This window comes from Xenopus laevis, chromosome 4L, assembly GCF_017654675.1.
Source record: "Xenopus laevis strain J_2021 chromosome 4L, Xenopus_laevis_v10.1, whole genome shotgun sequence".
In the NCBI taxonomy this organism is placed as follows: domain Eukaryota; kingdom Metazoa; phylum Chordata; class Amphibia; order Anura; family Pipidae; genus Xenopus; species Xenopus laevis.
The window spans coordinates 2,184,759-2,196,331 of NC_054377.1; positions in this window are offsets into that span (position 1 = coordinate 2,184,759).

The following is an 11,573-nucleotide window of genomic DNA, read 5'->3' on the forward strand; positions in this document are numbered from 1 at the left end:
TATGTTATAATAAAATGAAGACTATTCCCAGACTGGCCCAGCAAGATAATACCCTGCCAGAATGTTGGTTCACTCTATGCCCCTGCAGGACCTTTATTGCTGGATCTTCTGCCCCATAAAAAGTGCAATATGCTCCTGTCCAATCAGTGTAGAGTTGGCCCAAATTAGTGCTCTAGAACTCTGTCAACGCAAGTAATCAGCGGTACCATGACTTAAAGTTTCTCAATATTACTTTTTATACAAGAACGACAAGATCCTGTAATAGTAGCCCCATATAACCTTATAATGGATGTTCTCTTCCTGAGGGAGATATAAGAGCAGGGGAGAAACTGAGAAACAAGGAGGGTTGTAGGAGAGTAAGGCCAAACAGTTAGGGGAGAAAAGGAGAGGGAATGAGAGACAGAAGGAGAGAAGGGAAAGGGGGTTAGGGAGTAGAGAGACAAATGGGGGAGAGGAGAAATATAGAAGGGGAGAGAAGAGGGAGGATGGGGGAGAGTAAGGCCAAACAGTTGGGGAGAAAAGGAAAGGAGAGGGGATGAGAGACAGAAGGAGGGAAGGGAAAGGGGGTTAGGGAGTAGAGAGACAAATGGGGGAGAGGAGAAATATAGAAGGGGAGAGAAGAGGGATGATGGGGGAGAGTAAGGCCAAACTGTTGGGGGAGAAAAGGAAAGGAGAGGGGATGAGAGACAGAAGGAGAGAAGGGAAAGGGGTTAGGGAGTAGAGAGACAAATAGGGGAGAGGAGAAATATAGAAGGGGAGAGAAGAGGGAGGATGGGGGAGAGTAAGGCCAAACAGTTGGGGGAGAAAAGGAAAGGAGAGGGGATGAGAGACAGAAGGAGAGAAGGGAAAGGGGGTTAGGGAGTAGAGAGACAAATGGGGAGAGGAGAAATATAGAAGGGGAGAGAAGAGGGAGGATGGGGGAGAGTAAGGCCAAACAGTTGGGGGAGAAAAGGAAAGGAGAGGGGATGAGAGACAGAAGGAGAGAAGGGAAAGGGGGTTAGGGAGTAGAGAGACAAATGGGGGAGAGGAGAAATATAGAAGGGGTGAGAAGAGGGAGGATGGGGGAGAGTAAGACCAAACTGTTGGGGGAGAAAAGGAAAGGAGAGGGGATGAGAGACAGAAGGAGAGAAGGGAAAGGGGGTTAGGGAGTAGAGAGACAAATGGGGAGAGGAGAAATATAAAAGGGGAGAGAAGAGGGAGGATGGGGGAGAGTAAGGCCAAACAGTTGGGGGAGAAAAGGAAAGGAGAGGGGATGAGAGACAGAAGGAGAGAAGGGAAAGGGGGTTAGGGAGTAGAGAGACAAATGGGGGAGAGGAGAAATATAGAAGGGGAGAGAAGAGGGAGGATGGGGGAGAGTAAGGCCAAACTGTTGGGTAGAAAAGGAAAGGAGAGGGGATGAGAGACAGAAGGAGAGAAGGGAAAGGGGGTTAGGGAGTAGAGAGACAAATGGGGGAGAGGAGAAATATAGAAGGGGGGAGAAGAGGGATGATGGGGGAGAGTAAGGCCAAACTGTTGGGGGAGAAAAGGAAAGGAGAGGGGATGAGAGACAGAAGGAGAGAAGGGAAAGGGGTTAGGGAGTAGAGAGACAAATAGGGGAGAGGAGAAATATAGAAGGGGAGAGAAGAGGGAGGATGGGGGAGAGTAAGGCCAAACAGTTGGGGGAGAAAAGGAAAGGAGAGGGGATGAGAGACAGAAGGAGAGAAGGGAAAGGGGGTTAGGGAGTAGAGAGACAAATGGGGAGAGGAGAAATATAGAAGGGGAGAGAAGAGGGAGGATGGGGGAGAGTAAGGCCAAACAGTTGGGGGAGAAAAGGAAAGGAGAGGGGATGAGAGACAGAAGGAGAGAAGGGAAAGGGGGTTAGGGAGTAGAGAGACAAATGGGGGAGAGGAGAAATATAGAAGGGGTGAGAAGAGGGAGGATGGGGGAGAGTAAGACCAAACTGTTGGGGGAGAAAAGGAAAGGAGAGGGGATGAGAGACAGAAAGAGAGAAGGGAAAGGGGGTTAGGGAGTAGAGAGACAAATGGGGAGAGGAGAAATATAAAAGGGGAGAGAAGAGGGAGGTTGGGGGAGAGTAAGGCCAAACAGTTGGGGGAGAAAAGGAAAGGAGAGGGGATGAGAGACAGAAGGAGAGAAGGGAAAGGGGGTTAGGGAGTAGAGAGACAAATGGGGGAGAGGAGAAATATAGAAGGGGAGAGAAGAGGGAGGATGGGGGAGAGTAAGGCCAAACTGTTGGGTAGAAAAGGAAAGGAGAGGGGATGAGAGACAGAAGGAGAGAAGGGAAAGGGGGTTAGGGAGTAGAGAGACAAATGAAACTGTATGAATGGGTATCTGCCCCCATAAAGTATTACTGAGTAACAATACTCCAGGAACCAGCAATTGCCACACTCCATATGCAAGTGGCTGAAACTGTCGGCGCATCAGTATATGTGGCATTCACACTACTTTCCTTCTCCGTGTCACTACCTTTTGGGTATTCCATATATGCTGCTGCCGATATAATGAAAATTAGATAATGCAGCAAATTCGTTCTAATTAGTTTGAGGAAGTTTTAAATAGTTTCTTCATTTCCCTCCTCCCTTGCTGGATCAGTTAAAAAAGCAAAAAAAAAGAGTGTTTGCATTTTATTTCATTTGTTAGGCCAAATTAAAATCTGAATAACCTACTTAAAAGCTCATCATGGTTTCCGTGTCGTTATTATTTGCTGGGTACAGCACGAGCTGCTGCCGGTGGCAATTTCAACACAACTGAATCAGCAAATGACTGAATAATATCCTGAAAAGGAAATTGGTCACCTGGCTCCCCCCTCCTCCGTTATTCCTCCTCTGCCTTCTGCTGCTTATAAACACAAATGAAATAATGAAAATAATATTGGTTTCCTCTCCACCCTGTAAATCCTAAACATTCGTTCCTTACTGACAAGCACATTGTTGTGTATTGCTTCGACTGAAAAAGTCTCATTTCAGTGAATTCCTTTGGAAAGCAGTGAGCAGGGAACCACATGATTAGATAGAGATAGAGACAAAGCAAGATGGGGAAATTAAGGAAATCAGTGACAAATAGGGAAAGAGGACAGTAAAGCAAGATTGTGTCAGTAGGACAAGATGGAGACAGTAGCACAAGATGGAGACAGTAGGACAAGATGGAGACATTAGGACAAGATGGAGACAGTAGGACAAGATGGAGACAGTAAAACAAGATGGAGACAGTAGGGCAAGATGGAGACAGTAGGACAAGATGGAGACAGTAGGACAAGATGGAGACAGTAGCACAAGATGGAGACATTAGGACAAGATGGAGACAGTAGGACAAGATGGAGACAGTAAAACAAGATGGAGACAGTAGGGCAAGATGTAGATAGTAGGGAAAGATGGAAATAGTAGGACAAGATGGAGACAGAAGGACAAGATGGAGACAGTAGGGCAAGATGGAAAAAGTAGGACAAGATGGAGACAGTAGGACAAGATGGAGACAGTAAGACAAGATGGAGACAGTAGGGCAAGATGGAGACAGTAGGTCAAGACGGAGACAGAAGGGCAAGATTTAGACAGTAGGGAAAGATGGAAATAGTAGGACAAGAAGGAGACAGTAGGACAAGATGGAGACAGTAGGGCAAGATGGAGACAGTAGGGCAAGATGGAGACAGTAGGGCAAGATGGAGACAGTAGGTCAAGATGGAGACAGAAGGGCAAGATGAAGACAGTAGGGAAAGATGGAAATAGTAGAGCAAGATGGAGACAGTAGGACAAGATGGAAACAGTAGGACAAGATGGAGACAGTAGGGCAAGATGTAGATAGTAGGGAAAGATGGAAATAGAAGGACAAGATGGAGACAGTAGGACAAGATGGAGACAGTAACAAGATGGAAACAGTAGTACAAGATGGAAACAGTAGGACAAGATGGAGACAGTAGGACAAGATATAGACAGTACAACAAGATGGAGACAGTAAAACAAGATAGAGACAGTAGGACAAGATGGAGACAGAAGGGAAAGATGAAAATAGTAGGACAAGATGGAGACAGTAGGACAAGTTGGAGACAGTAGGGCAAGATATAGACAGTACAACAAGATGGAGACAGTAAAACAAGATAGAGACAGTAGGACAAGATGGAGACAGAAGGGAAAGATGAAAATAGTAGGACAAGATGGAGACAGTAGGACAAGTTGGAGACAGTAGGGCAAGATATAGACAGTACAACAAGATGGAGACAGTAAAACAAGATAGAGACAGTAGGACAAGATGGAGACAGAAGGGAAAGATGAAAATAGTAGGACAAGATGGAGACAGTAGGACAAGATGGAGACAGTAAAACAAGATGGAAACAGTAGTACAAAATGGAAATAGTAGAACAAGATGAAGACAGTAGGGCAAGATGGAGACAGTAGGGCAAGTTGGAGACAGTAGGATAAGATGGAGACAGTAGGTCAAGATGGAGACGGTAGGGCAAGATGGAGACAGTAGGACAAGATGGAGATGGTAGGGCAAGATGGAGACAGTAGGGCAAGATGGAGACAGTAGGACAAGATGGAGACAGTAGGACAAGATGGAGACAGTAGGGCAAGATGGAGACAGTAGGGCAAGATGGAGACAGTACGGCTGTTTACATTTGCTCTGGCCTTTACTGAAATCATTTGAGTCCCCCTCTGATGTTGGCCTTAAACAGCAGGTTGTATAAGCTCATGGAATTGAGATGCTCCTCTCCTCACAAGTTTGTTTCCAAGGCTGAGCGATATGTTTGAGTTTTACCCTCAGTTCACACATTTCAATTATCTCTCTTCCTGTGTATTGAGGTTTCTAAAAAAAAAAGCCCCCCTGTGACACAATACTCCGGGACGTTCGGCTTCCAAGTTAATTCGAAACATTATTTAAAATCCATTGCACTGAGCAGCCTTCAGCTATTCCCGTTACTCCCGTTGGATCTTGAGTTTCCTTTTAATATACAGCTGCAATTTCCAGGTTTCTCTTATAATAATCTGAACTCATCTCGGTTTTAAATTTTATTTGTGTCAGGCAAAAAAGACACACACAGGACTGTTACACAATATTATCACTTTTAAATTAATTCTTCTTTGTAAGGAACAATGTCTCTCTGCAATAGAACATTTTACTGAGCAAAGAAATTCATTAAAACATAATTATTAGATTCCTTTGTAGAGCTTTCTGCTCTCTCCCTGTAGCAAAATAAACGTGTTATACAAATGAGGGAGTCACATGTTCATCTCGAAGGAGGCAGAAATCTGCTTAGAACACATTATTAACAAATTAGAAAAATCCCCAATAAATGATCTGAAGCAATGCTTATATATGGGGCCTGAGCTAGGGGTGATACTGATATTATTCTAGCTTCAATTCCTTTAAGACTAGGTATATATCTGTGTGAGATACAGATAATTATCCCAAGGTTTGGGGGTGCAGGAGTATAGAGGGACAGCGAGGTTCCTGACTGATGTACAATATCAATACAGTATATGTGTGAGATACAGATAATTATCCCAAGGTTTGGGGGTGCAGGAGTATAGAGGGACAGTGGGGTTCCTGACTGATGTACAATATCAATATATGTGTGAGATACAGATAATTATCCCAAGGTTTGGGGGTGCAGGAGTATAGAGGGACAGTGGGGTTTCTGACTGATGTACAATATCAATATATGTGTGAGATACAGATCATTATCCCCAAGGTTTGGGGGTGCAGGAGTATAGAGGGGACAGTGGGGTTCCTGACTGATGTACAATATCAATATATGTGTGAGATACAGATCATTATCCCAAGGTTTGGGGGTACAGGAGTATAGAGGGACAGTGGGGTTCCTGACTGATGTACAATATCAATATATGTGTGAGATACAGATCATTATCCCAAGATTTGGGGGTGCAGGAGTATAGAGGGGACAGTGGGGTTCCTGACTGATGTACAATATCAATATATTTGTGAGATACAGATCATTATCCCAAGGTTTGGGGGTGCAGGAGTATAGAGGGACAGTGGGGTTCCTGACTGATGTACAATATCAATATATCTGTGAGATACAGATCATTATCCCAAGGTTTGGGGGTGCAGGAGTATAGAGGGACAGTGGGGTTCCTGACTGATGTACAATATCAATATATGTGTGAGATACAGATCATTATCCCAAGGTTTGGGGGTGCAGGAGTATAGAGGGGACAGTGGGGTTCCTGACTGATGTACAATATCAATATATGTGTGAGATACAGATCATTATCCCAAGGTTTGGGGGTGCAGGAGTATAGAGGGACAGTGGGGTTCCTGACTGATGTACAATATCAATATATGTGTGAGATACAGATCATTATCCCAAGGTTTGGGGTGCAGGAGTATAGAGGGACAGTGGGGTTCCTGACTGATGTACAATATCAATATATGTGTGAGATACAGATCATTATCCCAAGGTTTGGGGGTGCAGGAGTATAGAGGGACAGTGGGGTTCCTGACTGATGTACAATATCAATATATGTATGAGATACAGATCATTATCCCAAGGTTTGGGGGTGCAGGAGTATAGAGGGACAGTGGGGTTCCTGACTGATGTACAATATCAATATATGTGTGAGATACAGATCATTATCCCAAGGTTTGGGGGTGCAGGAGTATAGAGGGGACAGTGGGGTTCCTGACTGATGTACAATATCAATATATGTGTGAGATACAGATCATTATCCCAAGGTTTGGGGGTGCAGGAGTATAGAGGGACAGTGGGGTTCCTGACTGATGTACAATATCAATATATGTGTGAGATACAGATCATTACCCAAGGTTTGGGGGTACAGGAGTATAGAGGGACAGTGGGGTTCCTGACTGATGTACAATATCAATATATGTGTGAGATACAGATCATTATCCCAAGGTTTGGGGGTGCAGGAGTATAGAGGGACAGTGGGGTTCATGACTGATGTACAATATCAATATATGAGTGAGATACAGATCATTATCCCAAGGTTTGGGGGTGCAGGAGTATAGAGGGGACAGTGGGGTTCCTGACTGATGTACAATATCAATATATGAGTGAGATACAGATCATTATCCCAAGGTTTGGGGGTGCAGGAGTATAGGGGGCCAGTGGGGACCTATCTTTAGCCAGTTCTAGTCCATAAGTAAATAGAAAAGAAGGGGCTTATTGTCACGGTGGTGATTGGCTGTTGAACAAAACACAAGGCTTAAATCAGAAATAGATTTACTGAAATTAAAAAACCCAAAGCATCAAACAAGGAAATAAATGTTTGATAAGATTACAAATTAATTTGAGAACATCTCATTAAGTGAAGAATAAGGACACTTCACAATGAGCAATTAATAATATAATAAGCGCCCCGTCTTATCTCCCTTCATATTATTCCAAGTTTATCTGGTTGTAACAGAACGAAACAAACTGTGGCCTCGTGCTCCTCATCTCAGGATCCTAAAAAGAAGCAAATGAAATATTCATTACACGCATTCTTTCTAAAGAACAGCTAACGAGTACAGTACTTAACAGACTAAGTCATATTTAAGGTAGCGGAAACATCGAGAAATGCTTTTAGACAGCATTGAATATCTAAAATATGAGGGGACAATGGAACAAAATAGAATGAGCTTATAAGTGCAAGCAGTGCGGTTCAAGATAGTCTTCCAGTCAAGAGGATTTCAGGCTACAGTCGCTTCTTAGAGAAGAAATGAAAGACCAATCCATGGGCCTTAATATAAAGGAAGAAATAGAAAAATAAATTGTTTGGTTAATTTTTGTCACCTGTTATGATTATTTTGCAAATTCCAATTTCAACCTAAAATGTTTTATTTTTCAGTTTCCTGAAAAATGTGTGAGGTCAATTAACATTTTGGGGCAAAATATATAGTATAATGATCACTTCGCATTGACACCTTGTTGAAAATACACGGCCAAGTAATAGAAATCTCATAAGAAATATGAAAAAAAGAACTAAATCGGGAAAATGAACTTTTTGCATAGAAATTATTTAAAATGTTTTGTTTTTGAGTTTCCATGTATCTTCTAGGTGAGGTCAATTAACTTTTTGGGGCAAAATGTGTGGCAAAACCATCACATTGCATTGACAACTTGTTTTGAATATATGGAAAAGTAAGCAAAATATTGTAAGAAATTTAAAAAAAAGAATGAAATAGAAAAAAACTTTTTGGGGTAGAACTTTTCTGCTACTTAATTTGATTAGTCAGAAAACTCAGTTTTAGCAAATGTTTTATCTTTCAGTTTCCATGAATCTACTATGTGAGGCCAATTAACTTTTTGAGACAAAATGAATGGCAAAATCACATTCACCGTTTGTTGTAAATCTCTGAAATATAACTGAAAAATTTTGTTTTGGAAGATTTAGGGGCCGATTCACTAACTTCGAGTGAAGGATTCGTAGTAAAAAAACTTCGAATTTCGAAGTATTTTTTGGGCTACTTCGACCATCGAATGGGCTACTTCGACCTTCGACTACGACTTCGAATCTAAGGATTCGAAGTAAAAATCGTTCGACTATTTGACCATTCGATAGTCGAAGTACTGTCTCTTTAAAAAAACTTCGACCCCCTAGTTCGCCATCTAAAAGCTACCGAAGTCAATGTTAGCCTATGGGGAAGGTCCCCATAGGCTTGGCTAACTTTTTTTGATGGAAGGATATTCCTTCGATCGTTGGATTTAAATCCTTCGAATTGTTCGATTCGAAGGATTTAATCGTTCGATCGAAGGAATAATCCTTCGATCGTTCGATCGTACTATCTGCGCTAAATCCTTCGACTTCGATATAAGTTCCACTAGATTTTAAAAAAGAAAACAAAATCAAAGTAACAGAACACAAAAAAATTCTTGAAACAAAAAATAATGTAATATTAACATAAACAAAATAGAAACCAATTTCTTTCCCAGGATAATTATGAGAATTCTGAGAATAAATATATCAGGAGCCAATTCATTAAACTTTAAATCACTGCAAAAAAAAAGTAACCTCAAATTTTTTTGGAATTCAAGTTTTTCAAACTCAAATTTTCAGGCGTCTACAAAAGGTTTATTTGAGCCATTCAAGCTATTTCTGGAGTCTTTATAAACATTCAGATTTTTGTGATCAAGTTTTTGTTTGTTTTTTGATTCCAAAATCAATAAATCAGTGCCTTGTAAGAAGAACGTAAAGTTGGTGAATTCTGAACAGGGGGATTCAGTAGACAACTTCAAGAAAGAGTCGAATGCCTTTATTGAAAAACATGGAAGGTTTTTTCAGGTAAAGGAAACTTAACCAACTAAAACAAAAAATTGGCCAACTGGATACATATTTCTCCAATGTTGGCAATATTAGGGGCACATTTACCTAGGGTCTAATATCGAGGGTCAATTAACCCTCGATATTCGACCGTCTAAGTAAAATCCTTCAACTTCGAAGGATTTACCGATATTCCTACGATCGAACAATTAAATCCTCCGAATCGAATGATTTGAAGGATTTTAATCCATCGATCGAAGGATATTCCTTCGATCAGGAAATTGTTAGGAAGCCTATGGGGACCTTCCCCATAGGCTAACATTGGCCTCGGTAGGTTTTAGGTGGCGAAGTAGGGGGCCGAAGAATTTTTTAAAGAGACAGTACTTCGACTATCGAATGGTCGAATGGTGAACAATTTTTAGTTTGAATCAAGGTCGAAGGCCGTAGTCGAAGGTCGAAATAGCTCATTCGATGGTCGAAGTAGCCATATTCGACCATTCGAAATTCGAACTTTTTTTCCTCTATTCCTTCCCTCGAACTAAGTAAATGGGCCCCTTAGTCTTTCCACACAATAAAGGCAAAGGTGCTTGGTATTCCCCCCTACCATGCTCTAAGGGTGTTAGTTACGAAAACTCAAACTAATCTATTTTTTTTTTATTAAAACATAGTCGAACTGCTCCGAAAACTCAACTTCGGCTGAGAAAAATCGGATTGTCAGATGAAAACCCAGACTTTATCGGATTATCCAGCAGAGATCACGATGTCAAGATACAACTTGAAGGTCATCTGAAGCCATTGACTTCTATTGCCATTGACTTCTATTGCCTTTGACTTCTATTGCCATTGGTCATGTAGAAGCCATTGACTTCTACATGACCTGGAGTATTTTCGGATTTGGATTTTTAGCAGCCTTAATATACTGCATCTCTAAAAATTCAAGTTTTTTCTTTTTTTCCCCTTTAAAACCACGACTAGATAAATTTGAGGTTTAATAAATGGGCCCCTAAATGACTTTATTAATGACAAACACCGTACAAGCCCCTAATATCTTGGCTGTAGCCTTTAGTGGGAACTCTTGTAGACTCTGTACAACCAAATGACAGATAAACAGATGATAATTAGGAGTAGAGGAATTTATTTAGGGTTTGACAACTGCAAAACCTGACGGAGAGACCAGCCAATTAGGAAAACGTCCACCACAAACTTTGTTTTTGTTTTTAGTTTTTGGCCTGTCATTTGCTAATAAGTCAAGTCAAGCTGTTGGATTTATTCAGCCTTTTTTTATTATAAAACATTTTTCTTGGCGCGGAGACATCCGAAGGGAAAACACCCTTAATTTATTCTGCTGGGAAAAACATAATTGCACACAAGTCTCTTTTAATAAGCTTCTAATTATGTAAAGAGAATGTGTTGTGGTTCCAACAATAATGATCTGAGCCCCAGGCGCTTTTGGCATGTAGAATATATAGCCCCAAGCAAAATGAAAGGCCACAAACCCACTCGTTGGCTTTGTTTCAATGAAAAAGATTTATTTTGGAACAAAGTTTCTCTTTACCAAGTTGTATACTAGAGTCGCGTACGTGGAGCCTCAGAGACTTCGCTCATTACCCACAAATTCAGATATTAAAGTCAGGGGTAAAAATAATTTTCTAAACAAAGATGTGAATTATAAAAATAATAATACATATAATTAGAAATAAAGATATCATTAAAAAATACATCAAGGGGCCGATTCACTAAGGGTCGAATATCGAGGGTTAATTAACCCACGATATTCGACTAGGAATTAAAATCCTTCGACTTCGAATATCGAAGTCGAAGGATTTAGAGCAGATAGTTCGATCGAACGATCGAAGGATTATTCCTTCGATCGAATGATAAAATCCTTCGAATCGAACGATTCAAAGGATTTTAATCCAACGATCGAAGGACTATCCTTCGATCAAAAAAAGTTAGCCAAGCCTATGGGGACCTTTAAAGAAGTTTATATTTAAAGAGACAGTACTTCGACTATCGAATGGTCGAACGATTTTTAGTTCAAATCCTTCGATTCGAAGTCGTAGTCGAAGGTCGAAGTAGCCCATTCGATGGTCGAAGTAGCCCAAAAAAACCTTCGAAATTCGAAGTTTTTTAACTTCGAATCCTTTAGTGAATCGGCCCCCAAATCTGTAAATAATATAAAACAAAATGTATCAATTGAAATAAAGATGTAATTAAAAGAGAGCCATGAAAAATTAAATAATTAAAGAAAATAAAAAGAAAAATTGCAACCAAAAATAAGATATAAATAAAATTGCAAATAATTACAAAAAATAAAAGCTCAAAAAATAATTACAAAAAATAATTAATTAAAACAATTAA